Raw genomic sequence first — 9,123 nt, forward strand, 5'->3', positions numbered from 1 at the left:
CGGCTTCCATGCAGCAGCGTCCTAATGGAGGCTTGCTGTAGTTACCATCCCTGACCCCAGCCCGTGTTCATCCCTCTGCCTGCCTTTCACAACTCATGCACCATAAAGAGACCCTTGTCCAGGTTCAGGTGGCCAGGTCACTTCCCCTCTCCAGGCCTCAGTGCTCCTCAGCAGTAAAAGAGGCCAGGACTCCCTCCTTGGCATAGCTACTTGGGAGGACTGAACACGGTAGGTGTGAAAGGGTTCAGTTCAAGCACCATGTGAGTAAGAAGAGACATCTTCCAGATCTATGTAGCCAAAGTTGACCACTCCTTTGACTTCCTGTCCCGGTGTTCCAGCTGTCTTCTCATCAATTCTGGATGCCTGCCTTCCACGTAACAGCTTGAGAGAAAAACAGTGGACGAGTCTGAGCACTGCCAGCTGTGTGATCTCAGGATGGTCAATCACCCTCTCTGGGCCTCTGTAACCTCTTCTGTCAAATGGAGAAGAGGGCATCCTCTGATTATCTTTTCCAACTCAGAATTACTCTAAGAAGAAAAACTAACACTTACAGAATAGAATTTACAAGGATTAACTCACTAAATCCTCACAACCTAGAAAGTGCAGTACCCACAATGTATGGACAAGGGAACGGAGGCTCAGAAAGATGAAGTAACTGGCTCAGAAATTCCCACGTGGTAGAGGTGGGATTTGAACCCATGCAGTCACACTTCTGTGCCATGCCAGCAACCTCAATGCGTAGCATGGTGGGTGAGGGCTCAGTCACTGGAGCTGGACTGCCTGCCTCAGTGGGACCCTGGGTATGTTGCTTATCTCTTCTGTGCCTCTGTTTCCCCATCTCTCAAACAAGGCACGAAAGTCATACTCTCTTCCTCATGGGATTGCAGGGAACTGTGCTGAGGGCTCCACGGGCCAGGCTCTGAGCTGCAGCCTCAAGTTGCAGTCTGGCCTTCATCCTCCCTGATGCAGCCAGGGAAACTGGAGAGAGAGGTTGAGTCATTTGCTCCAGGTGGCACTGTTACTAAGTGGTGGGGCTTTGATTGAAATCTGAACGCCCTGACTTCAAAGTCCATGCTGTCAAACACTCTGTTCTACCTCCATGTGACACCCTCAAACTCCACATTCAAAACCAAACTCTAGGCAGCAAATTGGCACCCCTCACAGGCCGCCTGACTCACCACCTTCCCACATGGGGGCCTGAGCCCCGCACTTTGTCTTTGGCTCATCCTTTCCCGGCCAGTCCCCAGCTTCGTGACTAACTGACCCCTGAGTGGAAAAACCACTCCAATCCCTCCCTTCCTCCTCGGCCCCGCTGCCTGCTCCAGTCCAGACCCCAAAGCTGCAGACAGTGGATACCAGATACCCCTGTTCCAAAGTGCAGACTTGCAAAGGGGCTGGACAGAAATGCTCCTGGTCCCTCAGCCCTCCCAGGCTGCGGGGCTCAGAAGCCGTGTGGGAGGTGAGGCTGGAGAAGGAGCTCTCTTTAGAGACCGTTGGCATCACTCCCCAACCTCAAGCCAAGTGAGGGGGCTTCAGAAAGGAAGAGAGCATGGCATATGTCCCCTGGACACATGTCCCCTGGGACATGAGACAACTAGGGACAAAAGTGAGGGGCTGGCTGGAGTCCTCCTCTTTCCATGAGGCAGAGACCTAGCTGCTTTGGGGACAGCCCACATGTCCCCTGGGATCCCAGCATTTGGGGACCAGGATGCAAAAGTGTTTCCTGGGGCCCCATAGGGAACCTTGCAGAATGTGGCTGGTTTGAGGTTATAGAATTAGGATGATCCTGTCCCAAGAGGCTTGGAGGTGGGGGAACAGGGAAGGGGCACGTGACCTTATCAGAAGAACTCATGTTGGGAGGATGGACCCTGATAACAGGTGCTGAAGGGGGCTCGTGGGCACCAGTCAGGGGATGCTTTGCCCAGGTAGGAACTGCAGGTGAGAGATCCCTAGTGATGAGGATGGGGGGTGGGGTCTCTGAAGAAGCCACAAAAGTGCCCCTAATGAGAAAGAGCAAGTTCCCAGGCAGCTTACCTGACCCACCTGGGAACAATGACCCTCCTGAGAACACGTGAACCAGCCAAATCAGGCTTACCTGGTCACCTCTCTCCCCTCCCTGCCCCAAGCTCCAACCTTGAAGGAACAAGAAGCACCTGGCAGGGAAGAGGCAAGGGGAGTGCCAGCCAAATTGGGGTCTTGGAGGAGAAGCCCACCGTGCCTCCTTCCCCATTACAGAGGCCTTTGAGTGTAAGGCAGACTTGAGCTGGGGAAGAGAAGCTCTGAATAGAGTTTCAAGCTTTGCTGTTAGACTAGACCAATTTAATATCTGAAAAAAAAAATTAAGCCCAAAAGTGACTGGACCAAGCTGTGAGCTATGCCTAAGATCTCATCCAGAGGTGGGGAAGTTGGGGTCAACAGAGCAGATTAGGAAGGCAGCCACTGAGAAAGAGTAACAGCACTGCTGCCTCTGGCTGCCAAGCACAGCTCACTCTGGGTCCCTTCACTGCTTCAGCCTCCTAACAGGCCCTTTTACTTTCTTCTGCTGTTCCTGCTCTACCCTCGGAGCCCATCCCAGGCCATTGGGCTGACACCTGCCAGAACAGCCTTCCCTGCCCTGTGCTTCCATCCAGAGAAATAGTATATTCTAGTGGTCATGAATCTGAATGTCTGGGTTTGAATCCCATCTTCTCAACTTGGTGGCTGAGTGACCTGAAACCAATTGCTTAACCTCTCTGTTTTTCAGCATCACTGTCTGCAACATGGGGACTGTGAGAATAGCACTCCTATTCCACTGGGGGTTTGTGAGGGTTCAAATGATTACCTAGAAAGCACTTAGCAACATAGTAAGAAGCAGCTCAGTGTTAACATTTGTCATTGTCCTCAGATTCTTCCTCCTGGCAGTGTCATCTTGGGAAAGTCCCTTTCCGGCCCTGCTTCTCAGTTCCTGTATGTGAAAAATGAATTGTGTCGGGCTAGAGTTGGCTAGAGGCTACAGCTAATGCTAGTAGCAGGCAAACTTCAGTGAAGAGAGAGACCCAAGCCTGGACCCAAGAAGAGGGCTGGCAGGCTCAGCAGGCAGGAGAGCAGGGCGGGGTCCAGCCAGCAGGACCGCCCGCTCTCCCCCAGTCTCATGCATTGGCCCTTCTTCCAGCCTTGGGGAGAGCCTCCCAAACCTGCCCCCACTTTTCCTAGGGACCACCTCGGGTGCCCTGAGCTAGATCAGGAAACAGATGTCTTTCAGGAGTAACTGCCAGGCACCCTTGGCTCCTCACTGGACACATGTGAACAGCCATCCAGGTAAGGTCCCAGGTACCCGCTCCCTTGGGCCTCTAGCCCTGCCCCACACCTCTGTCTGACCCCGCAGTGTTCACCTGCCCCTGATCCTCCTTCATCAGGGGGCCTTTTATCTTTCATCACAACTGTAGGCAGCCCAGAACTACCTATATCCATTTTACAGACTAAGAAGAGAAGGTTCTCTAAAACTCAGCTTCCCTGCCTCCAAGTGCAGTAGCTGCAGTCCTGGGGGTCATCAGAAAACTGCCTTTTCTACACTATATACAATAGCTAAGACATGGAAACAACCTAAATGTCCACTGACAGATGACTGGATAAAGAAGCTGTGCTATATTTATACAATAGAATACTACTCGGCCATAAAAAAGAATAAAATAATGCCATTTGCAGCAACACCAGATCGATCTGGAGATCGTCATTCTAAGTGAAGTAAACCACGAAGAGAAAGAAAAGTACCATATGATATCACTCACATATGGAATCTAAAAAAAAAAGAAAAGAAAAAAGAAGACACTAATGAACTTATCTATAAAACAGAAACAGACTCACAGACATAGTAAACAAACTTACGGTTACTGGGGGAAAAGGGGATGGGAAGAGATAAATTGAGAGTTCAAGATTTGCAAATACTACTATATATAAAATAGATCAAAAAAACAAATTTCTCTTGTATAGCACAGGGAACTGCCTTCAGTATCTTATAATAATCTCTAATGAAAAAGAATATGAAAACAAATATATGTATGTATATTTATGACTAACACAAGCTGTATACCCGAAATTGACAAGTAACTCTCTATACGTCAATTAAAAAATTAAATTAAATTTTTTAAAAACTACCTTTTCTAGAGGAGCTGGAGTAACAGCCAGCAGCATTCAGGTCCAATTGTGCATGAAACAAATACACCCTGAACACACACTGGGTGCCAGTGACCCAGATTTGAAGCAGACGTGGTACCAAACCTCAAGAAGTTCTTGAACTTGTAGGGGAATGCAAGTTACAGATCAGTGCGACAGAAACTGGTGCTGGGACTACCGGTGAGGGCAGGGGGTTGCTGTGGTGGCCGATGGGTTTAGGCGGGCTCCTGGGGTCAGGAAAGAGCTTGGAGAAGGGGCTGGACTAAGCTGAGGGCAGAAAGAAGCTCCCAGGACATACTGCTTCGTCGCTGGGCAGAGACAGATCAACTCTTAAAGCAAGAACTTGCAATATGGAGTCTGAAAACGTCAGGGTTCAAATCTCAGGTGTACACCCACTGACCCTGGGACCCTGGGCAAATTACTGAACCTCTGAGTTTCAACTTTCTTATTGGAAATAGGATCGATTACAATATGGACCTCCAGGGTTGCCACAGGGAGGAGGCACTGGTGGCACTTGGGATGCTGTGAGACAGTGAGAGCACTCTGGCCCCAGCCCTTACAGCCACAGAAAGAGGATGCAGCCTTATTCGGCAGCCACTCCTTCTGGTCTTTCTTGGCTGGGCCTGGACTCAGGCATACACGTTCCAGCCAACTCCCAGGCCCCCTGCAAGGAGGACACCCGTTTCCTCCTTGGTTCTCAGCCCCTCTTGAGCTGGGAACAGATGTCCTCGCTTCCTGCCCGAGCCTGAGAGGTGGGTTGGCTCCTTTTGCCGCTTCCAGGGAAGTAAAAGCCCTGGATGGAAATCTCTGGGCTTCCCCAGAGAGGAAAGCTCTCTCTTCCCTGGCTTCTGCCCCTCCTCTCTGATCAGGCTTCTAATCCCAGCATCCGCCGCTAAAACACAAACATTTCTGGGCCCTCTTTTAGCCCTGTCTTCCTCTAGGAGGCCCCAGGCTGGGGTGTGTTGATTGAAGGCATCTATGAGTCTTAGTCTGAACAATTCCCCAACTCTGCTCAAAAAGGTGGTGGGAGGGAAACCAAGAAAGGACAGAGCAACTATGCAGGAAGGCACTGAAGGCACCTGGAGAATCAAGGTAAAGAAGTAAAAGAGGAAATTAACATTTCCTGATCGTCTGACACATGCTAGGAATAAACAAGGAAGAGGGTAGCATGTATTGGGCATCTACTGAGTGCCAGGCATACTGAGTGCCCTGGGACTACAAAGCAGTATGGTAAGAACTGGTCCCTGCCCCCTATTCCCTGGGAGATTTCACATACATCCCATCTGGTCTTTCCTAGTTCTCATCACAGTCCCTTGAGGTAGGTACCTTGGCCTCATTTTATAGATGAGGAGACAGAGGCAGCTCTGGTCCAGTGAAAGTCCATCCCTGGGTGGAGACTGAACCCTTGGGATGGGGATGCCCAGGATGGACACAGGCAAGTCTCTTAGTCCCCAGGCCTAATGGGCAGTGTTGGCCCCGGGGCACCCTGTCAGATTGGCCAAGGATTTGTCACATCTGCATGGAGGTCTGAGCCTCAACCTGCCCCGTTCTTCCTTCTCCTCTTTGTCTTTCACAGGTCTTAGCCCCCAATCAAGCACTTGCACATCTAATCCCATCTCAATATCTGCTTCCTGAAGGACCTAATTAACAAACTCTACCTCTAAAATCAGTCCACAGTTCTCCAACCAATCCATCCAATTCTCTCCATCATCATGACCTCCAAATTCCCCATTCTTCTCACTTGGATGGTTACATGATCCCTACTTGGTCTCTGCGTTTCCTCTCTTATCCCTTTACGACCCAGCCTCCACACAACTACCATTGATGTTTCACACATGCAAATCACATGTTACTTCCCTGCTTAAAGCTCCCCAACTGGGCTTAGAATCAAACCTATTCCTTCCCCTGTCCTGTAAAGGCCCACATTACCTTGCCCTGCCTTCCACTCCAGCTTCCTTTCTCCCCTGGAGTTCTGCCCCATTGGCCTTCTTTCTGTTCCTGGAATATATCAAACTCATTTCTGCCCCAGGGCCTTTGCACTAGCCATTCCCTCTGCCTACAACAGTATTTCCCCAAATTTCTACACAGCTGGTTTCATAGCTCATTCAGGTCTCAGCTCAAATGCAGGCCTTTCCTGACAACCTTATAAATAATGCCCATCTCCCAACTACCCCCCACCCCACCCCTCCTATAATTTTTTATCATGTTCTTTTTAAATGCCTTTATAGTTCTCATTATTTTTATAAATCAACTTGTTTATTTGATTATTCATTTGTTTACTGCCTGCCTCCCCACTAGATTATAAAACTGTGAGCTTGTCTTGTGTCCAGCTTTCCTCAATGCCTGGTGCCATGCCTGGCCCAAAGTCAGTCTCAAAACATATATTTTGAATGAATGAGTATATTTGTTCATTTAGGGAAGAATTCTCTTTCCCTAAGGATGGAATTAAAGTGAAGAAGTTAAAAAACCTGGAAGATGTGAGCTTTAGAGGGAAAATGTAAGGACAATGGCAGTCTTGTGGAATTTCCCCCGAGAATCCTGTTCTGATCATCTCTTGAGGAATTCTGTGTTAGGATTAAGGAAGGGTCTCCCCCAGAGCCCAAGGGAGATGGTTTCAGGACCTCCCTGTTATAGCCTCCCCCTCTGCCTCCAGCAGCAGCCAATGTTGCCTGTGAGGGAATTCATTTTGCAAACATATACCAAGAAGCTGCCCTGGGCAGGGCCCCAAGCTGGATACTGGAGATAGAGACAAATCAAGGAAGAAGGGAATGGCATTTTGGGCAGGGAACAGCATGAACAAAGGCAGAGAGAGGAGACATTCCGGTGTTTGGGGGGGAACTGTGCACAGTTTGATATTGTTTCAGGCAGTGAGGGCTAGGAGATAAGACTAGGATACTGAACAGTGTCCAGATCACCAAAAGTCTTACAAACCAGGAGAAGCTAACATAATAAGGCCCAACATTTATTGAGGCTTTCCACATACTACTATTACGCCCCCATTTTACAGATTGGAGAACTGAGGCCCAGAGAGGGTGTCAGGAACTGTGAAAGACTTGAGACTTTACCCTTATTGCAAACTAGGTCACATAACTGCTAACAGGCAGAGGCAGGGTCTGAACAAGGCCTTCTGGCTCTAGAACCCCTGCCCTTGACAAGCAGGCCATACAGCCTCGTAAGGGCTTTAGACTTTATTCCATAAGGGATGGGGAGCCACTAACAGGTTTATAAGCAGGACAGTGATGTGGTTGTATCACAGGTTTAAAAAGTCATTCTAGGGGATAAACAGATCAGTTTATACAAATTCGACTCCAGCCTCTGGACCCCTTTAATCAACTGTCCCAACTCTCACAGAGCAGCTCACAAAGAGGTGGCACCGTTTGGTGCCCAAGCCACAGTGGCTCTGCTGCTCTTGGCAGCAGCCCCCTCTCTTGGCCTCCTCTGTCCTGTCTCAGGATGTTATGCATGTGCTCTGTCCTCACAGGACACATGTAGATGCACCAGGAGTCCTGATGCTTTGTGCACCAGCAGGGCTTCCTGGGCCCCCTACTGCCTGCCTTTGCCTTCAGAGGTCCTGGCCCACCTCTCCAGCAGAGAGATGCTTCCTTCAAGTTGTGCTGCCTGGCGGGTTTCCAGGTCACTGCTCCAGCGAGTACTAACTCACATTCACACAGATACAGCTCTGGGGGTTCGTCGTGTGCAGAGGCGGCACCTGCATTGTTCCTATTTTACAACTCAGGTAATCCTTGACTCCCAGAGATCGGGTAAGCTGAGGCTGGGGATGGGGTGGAGTGTGTAGCACATGTGCCCCATGGACCACTGGGGAGGGTCCCAGCGGCCAGAAAGGGCCTCCAAGAACTATTGCCTCCTGAGACATGTTCTGGTCTCTCCCCACCACGATGCAGAGACCACTTGGCAGCCATGGTGGTCCAGAGTCCCAATGTGAGCCTTCCCTTCAAGTCAAGAATGCAGGCTTGGAAGGGAGACAAGCCTGGGTGCGGCCTTGGTGCTCCCATCAGCCACAGCTCCTCTCCTCCATCCCCGCCTTCGAGACCTGGGAACCCATGCTGATCAGGAAATGCCTCACGGAAAATTGGAGATGGAGATGGATTGTGAAAGATGGTAGAATTTTTAAAAAGTTTTTAATTGCAGAGTTAATTTGCAACAAAATATATATAGGCATTTTTGACACGGGAAAGTGAAAGTTTCCTCCACCACCCCCACACCGTAGCCCACTCCCTGCCTGCTGGTTCCTGCCAGTGCCTGCATGCCCACCACGGTTTTGCCATGCTAATGCAGACTACAGTCGGAGAGGGGTCTTCTTGATGTTCTGTGTGCCCAAGGGTTCAGAGGAGGGAACCCTTTTGCTACCCTCTGAGATACTTTTTTATAGGGGTGAGCAAAGGGTATGATCTCTACTCCTTCAGGAGGCTGGGGGTGAAAAGTGACAGGCAGGTGGTCATAGTATAACTAGAGGTTGGGTCAAAATCTCTAGTTCCCCCCCCCCCAAAAAAATCTCTAGTTCCCTCCATCCACAGTCTGGGTCCAGTCAGCTGTTGCTGAGCTCAAATGCTGCTCCAGTGCATACTAGGCGCGTGACCTTGAGCAGCGGCCTGACCACGTGGGCCTCAGTTTCCCCATTTGTATTGTGAGCAATGTCCTTGGTGAGGCTTAATTGCCACCCAGCTCGTGGCTTCCTCAGCACAAAGCCGGATATGGAGAAGCTCCTGGCCAGGTAGCTGTCGCCATGACGAGTTCGGGGAGGGGGTCACAGCACAGGTAGGGTTGGGTAGGGGTCGCACAGCCCCGCCGCCGGGCCACCGGGTCGCCGCCCATTGCTTGGTGACGGCGGCGGGATAAGGCTGTCGGTGTCGCCCCCGCCCCTCGCCGCATCCCAGGCGGCGCCCCCACTCCGCGCCCGGCACGGAACGGGTGCGGGGCTGGGCTAGGGCCGGCCCGGGGGAGCCGGCGGGG

The sequence above is a fragment of the Camelus dromedarius genome, chromosome 11, assembly GCF_036321535.1.
Source record: "Camelus dromedarius isolate mCamDro1 chromosome 11, mCamDro1.pat, whole genome shotgun sequence".
Classification (NCBI taxonomy): Eukaryota; Metazoa; Chordata; class Mammalia; order Artiodactyla; family Camelidae; genus Camelus; species Camelus dromedarius.